The sequence below is a fragment of the Argiope bruennichi genome, chromosome 1 (assembly GCF_947563725.1).
Source record: "Argiope bruennichi chromosome 1, qqArgBrue1.1, whole genome shotgun sequence".
Taxonomy (NCBI): Eukaryota; Metazoa; Arthropoda; class Arachnida; order Araneae; family Araneidae; genus Argiope; species Argiope bruennichi.
Genome location: NC_079151.1, coordinates 16,931,706 through 16,951,345, shown reverse-complemented (window position 1 = coordinate 16,951,345; position 19,640 = coordinate 16,931,706). Strand labels below are relative to the sequence as shown.

The 19,640-nt window shown below is 31.1% G+C and overlaps 1 long non-coding RNA gene across 1 annotated transcript; it reads right to left on the bottom strand.

Moving 5' to 3' along the window:
* Positions 1 to 824: 824 nt before the first annotated feature.
* On the bottom strand, positions 825 to 7,023 carry LOC129977840 (uncharacterized). Its single transcript, XR_008785220.1, has 3 exons — positions 6,819 to 7,023; positions 2,711 to 2,921; positions 825 to 1,599 (listed from the first exon to the last, which is right to left on the bottom strand). It is a non-coding gene; the product is annotated as an uncharacterized LOC129977840 (long non-coding RNA).
* Positions 7,024 to 19,640: the final 12,617 nt, after the last annotated feature.

The window sequence follows — 19,640 nt, the reverse complement described above, 5'->3', positions numbered from 1 at the left end:
GATAAATCTGCATAGTTTTCGGCCAGATATCTTCATCCGTTTCACGGGATTGAAAAACAATCAATCTAATTTTAACACCGAGCGGAAAGTAAATTTTAACACCGAGCGGAAAGTAAATTTTAACACCGAGCGGAAAGTAAATTTTAACACCGAGCGGAAAGTAAATTTTAACACCGAGCGGAAAGTAAATTTTAACACCGAGCGGAAAGTAAATTTTAACACCGAGCGGAAAGTAAATTTTAACACCGAGCGGAAAGTAAATTTTAACACCGAGCGGAAAGTAAATTTTAACACCGAGCGGAAAGTAAATTTTAACACCGAGCGGAAAGTAAATTTTAACACCGAGCGGAAAGTAAATTTTAACACCGAGCGGAAAGTAAATTTTAACACCGAGCGGAAAGTAAATTTTAACACCGAGCGGAAAGTAAATTTTAACACCGAGCGGAAAGTAAATTTTAACACCGAGCGGAAAGTAAATTTTAACACCGAGCGGAAAGTAAATTTTAACACCGAGCGGAAAGTAAATTTTAACACCGAGCGGAAAGTAAATTTTAACACCGAGCGGAAAGTAAATTTTAACACCGAGCGGAAAGTAAATTTTAACACCGAGCGGAAAGTAAATTTTAACACCGAGCGGAAAGTAAATTTTAACACCGAGCGGAAAGTAAATTTTAACACCGAGCGGAAAGTAAATTTTAACACCGAGCGGAAAGTAAATTTTAACACCGAGCGGAAAGTAAATTTTAACACCGAGCGGAAAGTAAATTTTAACACCGAGCGGAAAGTAAATTTTAACACCGAGTAAAAACGAGTGTCAGCTTTTTCAATGTAGAGCACGTACTTGTTCTTCCGATGTAAATGATGTACCTGATGGATATTAAAGAACTTTCCTATTAGACTGAAATGCCTTGCACTTTGATGCTTTGACCTGGATTCAGCTTTGAGAGTTTCATATGATTAATTATAATGGTCATTAATTATTCCAGTATCGAGATTTTTAAATGCTTTTGTTACATTCTCAGTTTTTACTCTGCACGTGAACAATATGGAAATACAAAATCAAAGTTAAAATTTTTACACTGAAGCTTTGTATTTGTTTACGAACGTGCACTAAGTTTTAATTTCGAACTATTGTTGGGCAATGTGTCAGCTTCTGTTTTAATTCAAAGTTTCACACGTTGCAAAGATATTTTAGGCAAGTACTAATGCAGAAGCTACTAATTTCGAAATACTATTTGGTCTTTGTGTTTAAATACAAGATTATATTCCGGTCATAAAACTTCTGAAATCCTTTCATTCGAATACTAGATCTAAGGGTTGGTGAACAAGCTCCAAATAAGTTTAAAAATTTTAACATAACTACTTTTAAAATGAATCACCAGTTTTAATCTTCCATTTAGGCTGTGTTTTCAAACAATGAGCATCAAGTAGAAAGTTGATGTTCGTTCTGCAGGACGAAGACGTTGCCGATGATGTCTTGAAGGAGTGGAATTTGATATTAGCAAGCTTCGGCAGAAAGTAAATTCGGCTTTTAACAAATTAGATTTTCTTCAAACGGAGACATCTTGTATTCTTGTGCGGAAGAGTGAAACTTCTCGCCTAAAAAGAAACATTGAAATAAGTATCATTGCAACATCTGGAAATTCAGAAAAAGACGCAAAATAAAATGTGCTTTTAAATTGTAAGAAACATTAGTACATTAACTACATTCTTTTAACAGTTTGATATATAAAAATATAAACTGCGAAATAAGAATTCACAGCATTTTTTTGCTGTCAAAAAATGAATTGCTTGACATTAAAGCATGTGAAACCCAGAAGCGTTAGCACACAAATTGCATTTTAACACCTAGCGCGCTTGGTGTTTAATCATTTATGAGCTAAAAGTATAAAGTGAATTGTTCCATAACACAGTTTAATTATGAATACAGAAAACAAAGTTTAGAAATGTGAATCTAAATCTAATTAGGAAATTGTGGAAATTTTAAAAGTGTTGGTTGATTCTTATAACTTTTTTGGATTGCCATATATGGATTGGTTTTCTTAATTTACGTCTCCAGTTTCTTTGCATGGACAAACAGGTGAGATACGAGTAGCTTCGTTGAGAAGTTATCTGTGTGAAACTTAAAATTCAAAACTGATTTTAGAGTCATTCTACGACGATAGTATCAAAATTAATAAAAATCTAAAAGGACTTGCCGCGTCATTCAAATGAGTATTATAAGGTTTGTTTCTAAACTGCAATTTTGTAATTAGAATGAAGGTGAGAATCTTTTCAGGAACACTTATGATTGAAACAATTCGCCAATTTTGTGTATATACACAAATAACTAAGTTACAGAACAGACGACTTTGAAATAAGAAATATTTCAGTGCTTAAGATTTTGACTGTTGAAGTTTCAGCTAGTCATGCATAATTAGAAATTTCGATAGTTCAAATTTTAAAATATTGAAATTTTGACATAACTATTAGGCAGATTCTTATCTGCTGAAATGTAGCAGACCGATGGCGACTCTACTATCATGCAGTAGGTTATCGATTTAAGACATTAAAATTAATCCCATTTGGAATCTTCCCAAGCACTTTCATTAACCCGGTTTAGAAGCACGTGCATAGTAAAGCTAAAAGCCGATATTTCACCTTATTACAATCCTTCTTAAGATAGCTAATTTCAATAATACAAAAAATTAGAGTTAAGATTTTATATTACCTGCATCTACAAGCAGATCACGAATTTGGCGACAACGTTAAGCTCTGCTGATGTTACTCTTCTAGTTGCATTGCAGGAACTTATCACTTTGCATCACATCCATCATTTTCCTGAGATCCCATTCGCGTGTACTAAATCTTGGAAGAAATAGGCTGACTAATCTTAATTTAGCATTTTGATTACCATCAAAGGATAGAGTACTGGACACTATCTATAAAAAGAAAAAAAAGCCTTTCAGCGAACATTGGAAGCGTTTTGTACTTTAAAAGAACAAAAATGTTTAGAAAAATTCAATGAGCCCTTTTCCAGCATGGCATTTTAATAAAATGATAAATATGGAACAAAACTATCTATACAATAAGGAATTTGCTAATCCAGCACGATTTCGAAACTCGATGAATTAACCACTTAATATGCGAGAATCGGGATTCTCACATTTTATATTAGTCGACGACTTCATTTCCAAGTTATAGAAAATGAAGCGATATTTCATCATATTCAGTAAATGAGATTTTATGGCACTACTGCCGTATATTAGACTTGTACCAGATAATGGTAAATAAAAACATCCAAAATTAAAGACTAAAATTTATAAGCATTCGATAGCCCTAATAAAAAATTACAAAAACATAGCAATTATCAGCATTTAACTCAAACGGCAGCATAAAGACCTCCAAGATGAATGTCATTAGAATACGAAAGATTATCTGATAAATTCGAGAGAAGGTTATGTTGAACAAAAATAATCTTATCTTCAAGTATTAGAACGTTCCGTAAGAAGGCGCGTTGGTTAGATAAAATCGATTTGCAATAACACAAGTGGGAGGGTTTTTTTTTAAAGTTTTATAAAAATCATCTTTCATATGCCGATTCGTCAAATTTACGCTGAAAGATGTATTCAGACTGAATAAATACTTTGACACATTTATATCGTGCAGTTATTCAGGTTGTGTTATGTGTTTTTCAACAAGACATTTATCTGCCAGTTCAGAATGTATCCATCTCGCGAGCTCCAACTTTCTTTTAATTAACGTCATTTCCATGGAATGGAGAAAAATCAATACTTTAGACGAAATGTTAAGAAAACTTCAGACATTTAAAACTTTAGACGAAATTATATTTTTCATAAGGTCACTAAAAGTTTCAGTTGACCAACAGAAATGCAATTAATTTAGTTTAGAACTAGCGTAATTCGAAAGTCTTTGCTCGTTTGAAGTACCGATGGAAAATTTCAATATGAATGCCAATTTCAGTTACGGAGAATTTAAATTATTGCATATAGTTTAAAATGGAGAGCAAAATAAGTTCCTTGATAAATAGATCAAACAAGATTTATTTAATGGCACAAGGAACAATTTGGTCATACGTCGCCAAAACGTTCATTGAAAATTAGTCTAGAAGAGGAGCAGCCACTCTGATCTTAAAGTGAGAAAGTTGAGATATGAGGAAGTTTGATTGCAAGACGATTCCGCAGTTCAATGACTATTTTTTGAAAGAGATAATTACTGCTGTTAAATATATAACTGTTGTACATATTTACTGGTATCGGTCATATTACATTGTTCGAAAATTCAAGTTAACTCGCGTAGTGTAACTGGAGAATCGAATTTACTAACATGGAGCGCAGGGTATGAGCAAAAATTTCATTCGATATATTTTTAAAATAAGAAACGTAAGCTTTTTGAAGAAAGCCTCATTCGATGTTGGTATGTCTATTAGACGACACGATTTTTTAGAAGATGCAGTAGAATGGCGATTATAAGCCATCGAATGGAAATTCAATGCAATGAAAACTGGAATATATCCGATGCTTAATAATCACTGCTTTAGACAATGACGGTTAAGAATTTTACATTAAAAATTATAAACACTGAACTACCACTTTCAATAGGGCTTTAGGAAATGTTTAGATGTCAAGTGACAGATAATGGAAAATATTAGTGTGAATATTTCCATATCATATTCCTCACTTTAAATTAGATGAAGGATTTTTGATTTCTTTCATATCGGGCACAAAAGTATTTCATCATCAGTTCATTCATTTAACTTCCTTTCATATACATGGAGCCAGGGAAAGAATTGCCGACTAAAGTGGGTAGGAAATTGCATCGAAATGTGGCTGAGAAAATTAAAAATTGATCCAAGAAGTATCGATATTGGTTCTGCAACGAATTCCAAAAGCTTAGCATTAATAGCATTGCATACCGTGAGAAACCTCCATCAAGAAAGTGGTATTCTCAAACAACCGTTCATCACAAGCTCAGATTTTGCCACCGTTTAAAAGATCCTGTGGCTACATTGCTCGTCGCAAAATGGATGCAATTACGAATTTAGGGCCAACTACATATTTTAAAATACAAAATATAACATTTTATTAGATAACGCGTTTTACTATTGACGTTAAATGAAATCAAAAATTGCTATATATTTTTTCCGCGTTATAGAAGTTTTGTAAATTCTTGTCATATGAAAGTCATAATAAATATATTAAAAGGAGAGTTTGAAAAATTGTTAAAATCTATCGCCACATTATCCAGAAAAAAAACAATTTTCAAAAATGTGGCGTCAAAGACAATTTGAAAGAATAGCAGATGAAATACCGAGATTAAAACTAATTTAAATCGCTTTGTCTGCAACGGCATATCCAATTCGTACGTAAACATTTTTGTTTCAACCTAATTAACAATGTAAAAGCATTTGGATGGACTTAAGCATTCGAATTCTTTTTATGAATATAAAGAACAGTGCATGTTCCCAGTAGGATAAGCTCTATTCAGGAGATTAAGGAACTAACCCTTAATTGGGGAAGTGAAATTTTAGGACTTAACTGGGGAGGTATGGTCTACGAGACCGCCTTTCATTTACACTCCAATTAGGTTTTCTAATAAATGTATTAGAATGAAAAACTGCCAATATATTTTGAAGATATTTTTCTTGATATGGATATGTTTTAGAAATTTTTCAAAATATATTATCATTGAAAAAAAGTAAATGCTTTGGAACACACGTTTTCATCTCAAATTACATGTTGCAATAAATAATATTCTTGAAAAAAACATTACTTTTTACTTTTTAAATCATTTATTTTTACAGTATATGAATGTATATAGAAGACTATAATTTAAAATACAACAATTATAAGAAAAATAAAAAATTGGCAATGGGTAAAATTGGCCCTTTATCGGCTTGCGTGACTTGACCCATAAATTCTGTATAAATAGCTTGGTATATTAATATATTTTGTAAATGTTTCAAGATACATTATCACTAGAAAAATTAATCATGTCTGAACATACACATCAGAATCAGTTGAATGCGAACTTTCATCGAAAAACTCTTCTGTACAATTATCCTTATCACTAAAATCACTTTCTGCTTCATTTAAAAGTGTCTGGAGCACTGTTTCATAATAGGATCAGTAAATTGGATCCAAGTTTTCCAAGGGGGTCCAAGTTTTAGCGCCATCTGCTAAGCTTTGTTTATCACTGGGACACTAACAGGGAGGTGCGGTCTTGGAGACCACGCTCAAAAAAATAACCGAGTTTTAAAAAGCATCCGCTGAAATCGGTTGAAAAAATGCACGTGTATTGAAGATCACAAAAGAGGAAGCTACAGGGTCAATCAATTCAATTAAGCTAAAAGTAGAATAGCGGTGACCGAAAATTCATCGCTAGCGGTCTCGGAGACCGCATTTCTCCAGTTAAGGGTTAAAATACAGTACATACTTATGCAATTAAGAATTTTTCCATTAAGCTAATAAAAGTTTTTGTAAATAACGATTTTCTAGCTTAATCTTTAATATAATACAGAATTATATTCATTACAGAATCTTGCGATCCATTTTTCACACATACTGTAAAATAGTGATTCAAAAACTAAACGAACATTTAAGTAAAATAAATCGATAATCAATTGATTCAAATATTGAAACATTACATTCGGGAATCCACAAGTAACACATTGAGGTTCTGGCATATAAGGAAGAGAGGGAAAAATCCAATACAATGTTCTGTTCTGGTAAGCCTTATGTATATAAGCCCGTGTATACCAGTAACGCATCAAAAGTCTACCGAAAAAAAATTCCAATGATCAAAAACTAAAAACTCACCCATTTAAATTTGAACAGATGTCGAAGATGCAGTTGAAATGATCAGTCTTTCCAAAATCGGTTACAAAGACATGCTCTGTCTTTACGCAGCATGATAAAGTATCACAATTCAGTGCACCCATATCCATGCCCTTCCTTCCTTTCTTCTTTTATTATAGTTATTACTGCAACATATTTCAAATTTAAGAAGACAGAATTTCATAAGTTATCCTTATACAAATATGGCAAAAATTAAAAAGAAAATTCCGAACTCTGTCCAAAGATATCCCTTTTATAACAGATGAACAATCGTGGAATTATGCAAACTTCTTTTTTCAATATCTCCCGAACGGCACTTTTCAAGTCTCAGAAGACGATGTTCCAAACATCGCGTATTGAATCCTTGTGGGATTGCTTACATGATTTTGGTGTCCCTGAAACTTCTGCATTTGTAAACTTTACTTGCAGTTTTAAAATAAGCACATATAATTAAATTTTTTGTATTGTAATTAATAAAAATGGCATTAACGGGTAATTAATGATTTTGGGAGGGATGAGAGGACTACGCATTCGAATTCGGAACCTATCAAAGATTCTCAATGGATGCAGAGTGGTGTACATCAGATCTGTCATCTCGGTTAGAATGCCTTCATTCTGCCTTATGAAAATTTGGAGAGTGTATTAGCGCTTTAGGTGTTGATCTTAACATCTGATCAGATTCAAAATTATGAAATCCATCCTGGTTAATTATTCGTATGTTAATTTGAATTATATATTTTCCTGTCATTTCATAAATATTTTTATGAATTTTGTTTTATTATATTCACAAATGTCTCAACATTTCTGGCAATAGCCTTTGAAAAGTTCAAGATTTTCTTTTTCAGATTATCGCCCTTTTGAATTCGTTAAATAAAATGGTTTAGTTATAATAATAATCTTTGCTTTCCATCTGACTCTGATAGTTTTAACTGTGCCATTTGATTTGATTTGTTAGATTTCGAAGCAACACAAAAATTATTGAGAACAAATACCTAGAAAGAACAGCTTCCGCTGCATAGTAAGTCTCTTCAATATGCAGTTGGTTCGAAGTAACTGATTAAAATATACTAGATTTATATACAGAACAGAATTTTTGCAGATTAGTTTCTGGAACAATCTGTTTTCCATTTCCTAAAGTGGAGGGAATTCGTCATCATGCGGCCACCAATAATCAAGGAGTGAAATTTCTGCACTGAGAACGATGTTTACCAATTAAAAACTGAATGATTCCGTTTTTAGTGGTTGGACTTTCGACTTCAGGAAGAAAATTCATTCCAGGCACATAATTGGCAAAATTTATGTAAAGTTATTAAAGTAACGTGATTTTATTGTTTATCATAAATGATGCTTTGTTTTGGGATTCATGAATAATAAATAATTCTTAAGAAATACAATTAAAACAAAACACAATCAATATTCTCGAACAGCCAACTGATTGTCCGAAGGCGATTAGTTTTAAACATGTTTAAAAATTAGTGGAGTTTAGAAAAGAGGTCGAAATCGAATAAAATATTTAATTTTTACAGACATAACTTCTAAAAAGATTAGCCAAGATTGCAATTCTGTTGTTGTTGCTTCTTATGGCACTTGCCATGGACAAGCCCGCTGTTACGAAGACAGCGATATTAAGCCGGTGGGGGAGCGTCTCTTGTTTTTTTTTTATAATAGCGCCATCTAGGGCCAAGAGAACGACTTAGCTACACACACGTCACAACCTTTTTACAAGGCGGATTTCATTCACGCATTTCATTCACTCATCCACAGATCGTAATTTAGACCTGAATCAGAGAACGATCACCCCTGATCCAATACCCCCCAGTGGTATTACTCTCGACATGGAGGACTTTGTGACCACGACAGATTTATACGCGCGTCAGCCACCAATCACGCGGGGAATTTTCGGCCTGCCTTCAAGATCGCAATTCTTAAACGAGTATTCATATAGTTACGAGGGAATAAAAGCAAAGATTAACCGTTTGCATTCGGATGGTGACTTCTTAATTTTTATCATTGAAATTTCAGTAAAGCATTATTAACCCTTCGCATTCGGATGAACCTCTCAGGCACCCTTCAAGCCGCTGAATCATTTTGACCTTTTATTTATTTATTTTTCAATTTTGATTTTTAAAAACACCTACAGAATGGTAAAAAGATGTAGATTAATTTTTCAGGGAAATTCAACTTAAAACCATTGTATGTATATTTACTTTGCAGAGCATTAAACAAATTTTTGTATTAGATGAATAATTATGCATCGAATTACTTTTTCGAGTGAGAAGGGTAAAATTAGCATGATTTAATCAAATCGAATGAACTGGGAATCGATCAGATTGAATTATGCTAAACTACCGCAAATTTTCAACGAGGAACAAGAAAATTTCCCAAAATTCCATTAATCCTTCTTTTAACAATCTCATACATATTCTCCAGTATTAAATTAACGGGAGTGGAGCTTTCTCTCTTAATCTCTAACGAAAGCTTTATCCCACTCTCCACTTCCGCATAAAGCTGTGAGACTTTGGAGAATCCGTGAATGCCATGAGTACTCAGATCTTTATTTGAGCCGTTTATTTTGAAAGTGGAGCAAGTTCATTTTTGAAAAAAATGGAGATAATGGTAGTACAGATAAAACTTGTTATGATATCTTTTTTATGCTTAAAAAATTTAAAATAAAAAAAAATCAAATTCCAATATTTTGGAGATGGCAGTTTTAGCTCTTAACAATATTGACAATCTGTTTATTTTGAAAGTGGTTCAAGTCCATGTTAGATTGAAATTATTTTTATTACGGCAAAATTTAACTCCGGTTCCTGTGTGGTGAAGCAAATGTGGCGGCTTGATATCATGTCAGAAATCTAGGGTGTTTCTATCTATCTATTTTTGATAATGAAAATCGGTGGTTGTACAGTTTTGCATAAATAATAAAAAGTATATCTTGATTTTGTGTTTCGATAATAATAATATTATTATCGATAATGTTATATTCGATAATAATAATAATATTATAACTATATTATAGTTAAATAATTCACGTTTTCTCTCTCGGTATTTTTATTTCTTTTTAAAACCACTTTCTCCAGAGGTTGGATCGAAAATAAATATCCGCGTTTCATTTCATGCATTAAACATTTATTATATTTTACATAATTTCGTATTACTTATATTTTACATAATTTCGTATTACTTTATAGTAACCTTGGGGAAACTGGTTTTCCGGATTTCCAGTTCTACCACTCCAAAGTCACGATCGTTCGGTAAATTGAATGTTCTGACAACAAAAATTTATGATCAATGATATTTAATTCATTGTCATTGGACTAAACAACGGTGTTGGAAGGAAACATATTTTTATCAAAACACAAAATTAAGATATACATTTTATTATTTATGTAACACTGTACAACCACCGATTTTCATTATCAAATACACATAGATAGAAATACCCTAGATTTCAGATATGATATCAAACGACCACATTTGCTTCACCATACAGCACCCGGAGCTAAATTTTGCCGTAATAAAAATAATTTCAATTTAAGATGGACTTGCACCACTTTCAAAATAAGCATGTTTTCAGTACTGTTAAGAGCTAAAACTGCCCATCAACAAAATTAAAGAATCTAATTTATTTATTTTTTTACTTTAAATAGTTTACACATAAAAAGATAACAAAAAATTGTATCCATAATTACCGTTATCTGAATTTTTTTTTTCGAAAACGGACTTGCCCTACTTAAAAAAAAAAAAATACGACTTATACAGATCTAATTAGATGCAGTTCTGATGCGGGCCTCATTAGATGCAGATTTGAATATATCTAGTTTATATCTGCTGTTCTGAATAGATGCAGATGTAACTAGATGCCACTCTGATGCAGTCTTAATTAGATGCAGACCCAATTGAGATATAATCAGATGCAGATCTGATCAGAGATGCACACATGATGCTATATTATTATCGAAACACAAAATTATGATATACATTTTATTATTTATGAAACACTGTATAACCACCGATTTTCATTATCAAAGATTTATAGAAACACCCTAGATTGCAGACATGATATCAAACGACCCCATTTGCTTCACCATACAGCAACCGGAGCTAAATTTTGCCGTAATAAAAATAATTTCAATCTAAGATGGACTTGCACCACTTTCAAAATCAACTTGTTTTCAATACTGTTAAGAGCTAAAACTGCCATCTACAAAATACAAGAATCTGATTTTTTTTTTTTTTTACTTTAAATCGTTTGCGCATAAAAGAGATCATAACAAGTTTTATCTGTACTACCATTATCTCCATTTTTTTTCAAAAATGGACTTGCCCTACTTTTAAAAAAAACCCTGCTTATACAGATCTTATTAGATGCAGATCTGAATGTATCTAGTTATTCACAGCTCTAAATAGATGCAGATGTAATTAGATGCAGTTCTGATGCGGGCCTAATAAGATGCAGACCTTATTCAGATATAATTGGATGCAGATCTGTTTAGATACGGGCATAATAAGATGCAGTTCTATTTAAATGCGGATCTCTTGCGCGTTTAATTAGATGCAGTTCTATTTAGATGCAGACCTGATATGGGCCTTATTAGATGCAGGCCTTACTAGATGGGCCTAGTTATTCGCAACTCTAAATAGATGCGGATGTAATTAGATGCAGTTCTGATGCGGGCCTAATAAGATGCAGACCTTATTGAGATATAATTGGATGCAGATCTGTTTAAATACGGGCATAATAAGATGCAGTTCTATTTAAATGCGGATCTCATGCGCGTTTAATTATATGCAGTTCTATTTAGATGCAGACCTGATATGGGCCTTATTAGATGCAGGCCTTACTAGATGGGCCTAGTTATTCGCAGCTCTAAATAGATGCAGATGTAATTAGATGCAGTTCTGATGCGGGCCTAATAAGATGCAGACCTTATTCAGATATAATTGGATGCAGATCTGTTTAGATACGCGCCTAATAAGATGCAGTTCTATTTAAATGCGGATCTCATGCGCGTTTAATTATATGCAGTTCTATTTAGATGCAGACCTGATACGGGCCTTATTAGATGCAGGCCTTATTAGATGGGCCTAGTTATTCGCAGCTCTAAATAGATGCAGATGTAATTAGATGCAGTTCTGATGCGGGCCTAATAAGATGCAGACCTTATTCAGATATAATTGGATGCAGATCTGTTTAGATACGGGCCTAATAAGATGCAGACCTTATTCAGATATAATTGGATGCAGATCTGTTTAGATACGGGCCTAATAAGATGCAGTTCTATTTAAATGCGGATCTCGTGCGCGTTTAATTATATGCAGTTCTATTTAGATGCAGACCTGATACGGGCCTTATTAGATGGGCCTAGTTATTCGCAGCTCTAAATAGATGCAGATGTAATTAGATGCAGTTCTGATGCGGGCCTAATAAGATGCAGACCTTATTCAGATATAATTGGATGCAGATCTGTTTAGATACGGGCCTAATAAGATGCAGTTCTATTTACATGCGGATCTCATGCGCGTTTAATTATATGCAGTTCTATTTAGATGCAGACCTGATACGGGCCTTATTAGATGCAGGCCTTATTAGATGGGCCTAGTTATTCGCAGCTCTAAATAGATGCAGATGTAATTAGATGGAGTTCTGATGCGGGCCTAATTAGATGCAGATCTGATCGGAGATGCACATAGGATGCTGTATTATTATTGAAACTCAAAATTATGGCATACATTTTATTATTTATGAAACACTGTACAACCACCGATTTTCATTATCAAAGATAGATAGATAGATAGAAACGCCCTACATTTCAGACATGATATTAAACCGCCACAGTTTCTTCACCATACTGCAACCGGAGCTAAATTTTGCCGTAATATGTTCGGTCAAAAATAATTTCAATCTAAGATTAACTTATACCACTTTCAAAATAAACAGATTTTTAATATTGTTAAGAGCTAAAACTTCCATCTCCAAAATACTAGAATCTGATTTTTTTTTTTTTTTTTTAGCTATAAAAAAAGATCATAACAAGTTTTATCTATGCTACCATTATCTCCATTTTTTTCAAAAATGGACTTGCCCCACTTTCAAAATAAACGGCTCATATGCTGAATCAGATTTACAAGGGATGCACCATACAAAATGTTCTACAAAACTTCGATAGAACGAGATGCTGAATTTAAAATTATCGATTTGCCACCACAACGAGGAAGACCAAGTGATTTCAGAAATATAAAATTATCTTTTATGTATGGAAAAAAAGTAGATCTATTGCATTTGAAAAATGCAAGGAAAGGATGGATTTATCACCATATATAACTTCTGTTCGTCATGGACATTTTAAAATGTTAAATCCTAAATAAAATTCAATTTAATTATATCTACGTATAAACTGAAAATGTATAATTTCATTGAAATTATTAATAAAACTGAATTGTTTTTTGTTATGCTATATTTTCAACAAGAATATTCTTGATTTTGTAAATTTGTAATGTAATAATTGTAAATTTTTGAATATTATTTTGTTTTTATTATTAAAAAACAGATTGATGTAACTGAAATATTTCCCAATTAAATGAACGTTTACAATAATTCATTAATTTTGAAAGTGAGGCAAGTCCATTTAGTTATAATAAAACTCTTATTTTTTTACTCAGCACTTTAAACACTATTGGATTATAAACTTACATTATCCGGTGCCACAAAATACAAAAAAATATATCTATTAATATTTACCGATACTTTTAAATTGATTGAAATACAAACCTTTAAATATCTCACAATAACAAAAAATGGACTTTCCCCATTTTCAAAATAAACGGCTCATTTGCAGAATTCCACACATGCGGCTTGTATTTGGACAACAAAACGGACAAATTTGTCCTCACTCAATTTCATGCAAAATTTGATATAAATCTACGAAGGCCATATACCAAATTTCATCTGTATAGCTCAGAGCATTGTGGTGTTATCATGTTTACAAATAGACAGACAGACAGATATAATTCCAAAACTGTGTTTTTCAAACTCGAGGTGGTCTGAAATTAGGGGATTCGTCAAAATCTCGAGTTCAAATTTTTCGACGATTAAAATACTATCTCTTTGTTTACTTTAACTTTACTCACGAGAAAGTTAAAAAAAAAAAGCTTAAATTGCTACAGAAGCAAATTAAGTATGTATAACACTATAAGATCGAGAAATTAACATTGAACATTTGAGATCTGAGGTAGAAAATACAATCCAAGGCATAATTTTTTGAAACATTAGACAGATCAACTCTTGAACCTGAATATAATATCCACAGTGCCAAAATGAAATTTATAGTAAAAATGTTGATTCCTGAAATTCTTTTGAACAATTATTGATTAAGTTAATTGGGTCAGCGCCATACTGTGATTGGTGGCTAAAAATGAATTCATTTTATTTTATAAACAAAAATCGATGTTCCGTGGTTTGAATATTATATAGATCGAATTTGACTATTTTTACCAGAACAGATATATTTTAATGAAAACTCCAAACATTTCACAATATTTTATATCTACGTTTCATATAACGAAGACTAATCTGGACCAAACCAAGATCTAAGATTAAAAAATGTACTATAATATTAATTACATTAATTGCCTAGATTATTGCAAAGAACATTTTAATTCATTTACAAATAAGGCGTTATCTGCAGGTACAGAACAGCAAATAATCATTTTCTAAAATTAAATTACCTTACGTTCCTGCAATTCGATGAAAACTGTTATTAATATAATATAATCTTACATACGAATTCATTCGCTAAGCAAAATTTGAAATAGTGGTTACTATTAATTCCAAAATACTATTAATTTTAAAAGAATATATATATATATATATATATATATATATATATATATCTGAAGTCGTCTTTCAGCAATTGATTGATTTGACGAAACTCTATTGGAAATAACTGGGCTGATGAACTAACGTAGAGTATTTATCCTCATAGGAATTCCAATTACTTCGTACAGAAATTTATCCCTAATTGGGAACAAGACAAGAATCAATCGAATTACACGAATAGGAAAGGAAAAAATATTATAATAAATTTTAGTGGTCTTTCTATATCAATAGAAATCGATGTTAATAAAATTTATAATATTTTCAACATTGATAGGAAAAAGATATAAAACAATATCATTTTATTATTTTCCTTATTATAATAATTTGAAATAACTAAGAAATAATAAAATAATGGTATTTATTTTAAAACAAATTGAAATTAAATAAAAGCAAAATGCTTAGATGAAAACAAATAAAAACTACAAACTATCACAATGTAATAATCAAACAATGCTTATTTTATTCCTTTTTATGCATTTTTAAGTGACTATTTGCAGAGTGTACAGTACTCCATCCATGCTCCCTTTTAATAATAACATTATTATTTTGGCATTAGATGGCATTATTATTATTTCGGTCTCTTTTTCAAGTAAAAATGAATTTCGGCAGAGTTTTGTTATATTATTTCTACTGCCAAAATGTCCTTTTCTCAATTCATACAAAATCCTCAGCGATGAATAAAGTATTAGAAATCAAGATTTCCTTAATGACATAGCATACTCAGTTTACATTAAAACACGGTGTTTGCACAAAATTTACATCAATAAATTTTCCTGCTATTTTATGCAAAAACTTCTTCTTGTGAATATTTAATTTCAAAGTGAAAATGAATGTCGACGCTGCTCTGTTATATTATGTCTGTTATCTACACAGCCTTTTCTCAATTCATACAAAATCCACAGATATGAATGAAGTATAAATGGTCAAGATTTTTCCATCGACAATTCACATAAAAACACAGTGCTTGCTATTAAGTTTAAATACCAAATTTCATCAATCTAACTCAAAATATTTTTGAATTATCGTGTTCATCGACAGAGCGAACGACATATAATTCTGAAAATGTGCAATAAAGTACGCAATAAAATTTTAGTAAAACATTTCCTGCTGGATTACATTGGTTGCAAAGCACATTATGCCATCATTTCTTCAAATGTATATATATATATATATATATATATATTAGTAAAACTACGATTGTATTTTTGTTTTAAGTTTCGTAAAGTAAGTTTGTAAATTTTGGAAGAAAATTTGTCCAGTAAAATTATTGCTTCAAAAAATTGCTAATGCCACTTTCATTCTTCTAATAATGCATCATATTCTGCAACTGATAAAGTCAATGCAGATATAAGAAAAGAAAAAAAACTTTTCAAGTGTTATATTTTACACACGAAATATTTGATAAAAATTATAGGCTTTTGAACGTGATTGTCAGTAGCTTGTTTTAAAGATATTAAAATGCACAATGTTCAAAATTTCTATTAAATTATGCATCAGTAAGAAATGTTGTTTTAGATGAAAACAAGTAAGTGTGATAAAGAAAACATGGTCTGTATTTGAATTTTCATCAGAAAGCATAAAATGATCAAAATACTGTTCTCAGGGAGTTTCTAGATTAAATTTCTTCGTCAAATCATCTTTATTTGTCTGGAAAATGAGATTGGCTTCGGTTTTTTTTTTAATTCTTTATTTGAAGACAATAAATGAAAAAAAAAATTGTGGGGAGTTCGGAAAATTATTTCTGTTCTGTCTCTAGAAAAACATGCGTTTAAGGAGGGATTTAGCCTTAATAAAAATATGAAAGTGGAAAATTGAAGTGAAATATATCTGTTTTTGAATATATAGTATGTTAAATGAAATATATATGTAAATATGTTTCACAAGATGAGGTCTATGACCACATAAAGGAAGCTAGCGGAATTTACTCAGTGAATATCAATAAAGAATTCAGAATCTTAGCAACATCAGATTTAAAATATCTCCTATTCTTTAGGGGGGGGGACAGACAGAAGACGAAAGAAATTGCTGCCAATGACGCAAAGAAAATAAGATTAGTTTCTTGATCCCTTTAAGGAAAAAAATTTCTATTAGAAAAGAAAATTGCTAAAATTGAATATATAGTTAATGCATAGAAAATTTTCCCTCCTAACAAAATCTAATGAGTTGGGAAAAGCTATTAGTGAGAAAATTGAAAAAACTGAAAAAGTGCAGAAAAATCTCTAAAAAGAAACAAATTTTTATTCGCATATTTAATAAAACTAGCATGATTTTTATATTCTAGATTTGTTCACTTATGTTCTTAACATAAGTTTTTCAGTTAAAGAATTGGAATATTAATGAAGTAACGGTATAAATTTTTTTTCCTTCCTCATACTGCCAACTGTAGTATAATTAGATAATTTAAGATAAGTAATTAAATAAAAAATTTTAATAACAAAATCAAATAATATTTTTTTATACGAAACTTGCATAAAAAATTTTCAAATTACTTTGATTCAATCTTGGTGAAAATTATTGAGTAATTACTGTCGGTATTTTATGTTTATATTTGTTTAAAATCGGTCACTTACTTTGTTAATATGTAACTTAGTTCATTGAACTCATAATTCCATAATCAAAGATACTACGTTATGGCTGGTTGTCGTTTTTTCTCAAAAGGAATTTAAGAAGGGTAAAATTCTTATTTTTTAAGATAAAATTTGTCTACGTATTCTGGTCTAAGAAAGGGGAAAAGTTAAATTTGTAGAATCATCAGGCAAAAGATGTCTTCTCTAGTTAATCAATCACCATAAGTTTTCCAGTTGCTTTAAAAAAATAATTAACTTTTAATTTATCATTCATAATTTTGACAACCTTCAGACTATAATTCTAATCATAATCCAATACATTGTAGTTTGATACTGTTATAATTATTTTCATAGTCCTTTTTAAACTTTGAGGATGGTATAAACAATATAAAGGAGAAAATAAAAAATTAATAAATACATAATCTTTCATTCTTTTAAAAGATAAAACATATAGATCACTTACTCATATTTGCAGAGATTTTAATGAAGTATTGGTGAAAGGCCAAAAGGATAATATAGCTTAATTCTTTATTAATTTATTTTTCTTGTTTTTGTGAGCCTTATTTTTTGAAGATGAAACACAAAACAAAAAAATCAGGATATAAATGTATAAATTGTTTTGTTTTTTTTTTCGACCAGACGGTCCGACGTTAATAGCGATCGAAATATTTTTAATGATTAAATACACAACATAAGACGTTCTATTTTGAATCCTTTCACTAAAATAATTTAGAAATGTGTTCTTGAAAATACAGGAAATAAATGTGAACAGTTTCTGATCAACGCATGAAACTGGGTGATACCCGGTGCGTTCGTCCGGTTGATCAACTTCAGGAATAATGGTGGCTGATTGAAAGTGCAGTTGTAGCAGTTGCATTACTCTTATCTTCTCTTTTGGATACTAGATGGCGATACCTGATTAGGGCATCCCATATGTCATCCCATAGTGCATTGCGATTGTAATTAGAATGAGATGTGATGCTGAAATTTGAAGCAGCTCGCGTGAATGTCTTGTCTTTGTGTTTGTGCTTGTTTAGTGTGTGAATGTGATTATTAAAAGAAATGTTCCTAAAAACATTCGTTCTGTTGCTTCCTGCATGGGTCATAATAGTCTACATACCACCACACAGTTATATTTTCAATGAATTTCAACTCAAAGTCGCCAGTATCCATAGTTCTCGAATTAGAGGAATCTGAGCAGTTTCTTTCTTTTTCTACTTGTTTTTAAATATACTTCATAATTTCATAGCATTTGGTATTTTATTTAATTTCAATTATATTCTGAATCTCCTTCCAATTTTTATTTCTAGATATTCTCTCATTTCCTTCATTCTGTTTCCTTTCTTCCTAATTCTTAGATCATTAGTGTAAATAGTCAATACGAATATCCCTGCAAGTTTTTAGGCTACGGGCCCATTTTTTTTGCTCCTGGGAAACAAGCAATATCCATATTTTTGTGCCTTTTTAAATCTAACACCATGAAGCAGATTGTTTTATCAGTCCTATCACTCTATAATTACGCCACTTCTATAGATGCTATTAATTCAATATTGATAGTTTGAAAACCGAGATATACAAAGAATATCAATTTAGAAATTTAGGCATAAGTTAGTACCTAAATTCATTTCCAAAAGCCCTAGTATCTTGGTTGTCCCAAATTAGTTTTTGAATAGAAACAACTGGGTATTATTCCTTTACAGCTTTTTTTATATCTGTGCTAGAAAAATTGTAATGAAATAAAAATTAAATTTCCTTAAGATTGATCATTGGAAGGATAAATGAATGTCAAGTCAAATACAAGTATTTAAAGAAGCATATTATACAATTAAAAATAAAAAGTATGGTCAAAAATCGGAAATAAAATTTCGGATATAGATTGTTTAGTACAATTGCATTGTACTTTTTCCCGGAAAAAAATAATTAATTACAATTTATAGGCTTAAGCTGTTGATCTGATTATTTAAAACAGACCTCTGACACCCCGATATGTAACTAGATAAGAGGGTTAGGAGGACAGAAGCTTAAGGGAAGAGAATTTTCGCTTTCAAATAGAAAGTTGTTAACTTGAGAGGAAAGTTTCAAACCAAAAACATTACATGTTTCAAATGATAGCTGATAGCTTAACTATATCAGGAGTAAATTTTTAAATGGTGCAAATTTGGAAGTATATTTCTTATTTTTTCCCCCTTAATTTCATCGAAATTTTCGGAATTTCACTTATTTGCTCGTTATACAGAAAGAAATAACTGGTAAAAAATTCCAGGTAAACATCTGCATTATTTTTGAAAAATTCGGCTTAGTTGAAAAATAACAGAATCGTCGAAAAACGCCTATAAATACTTGTGTCATTTGGAATCC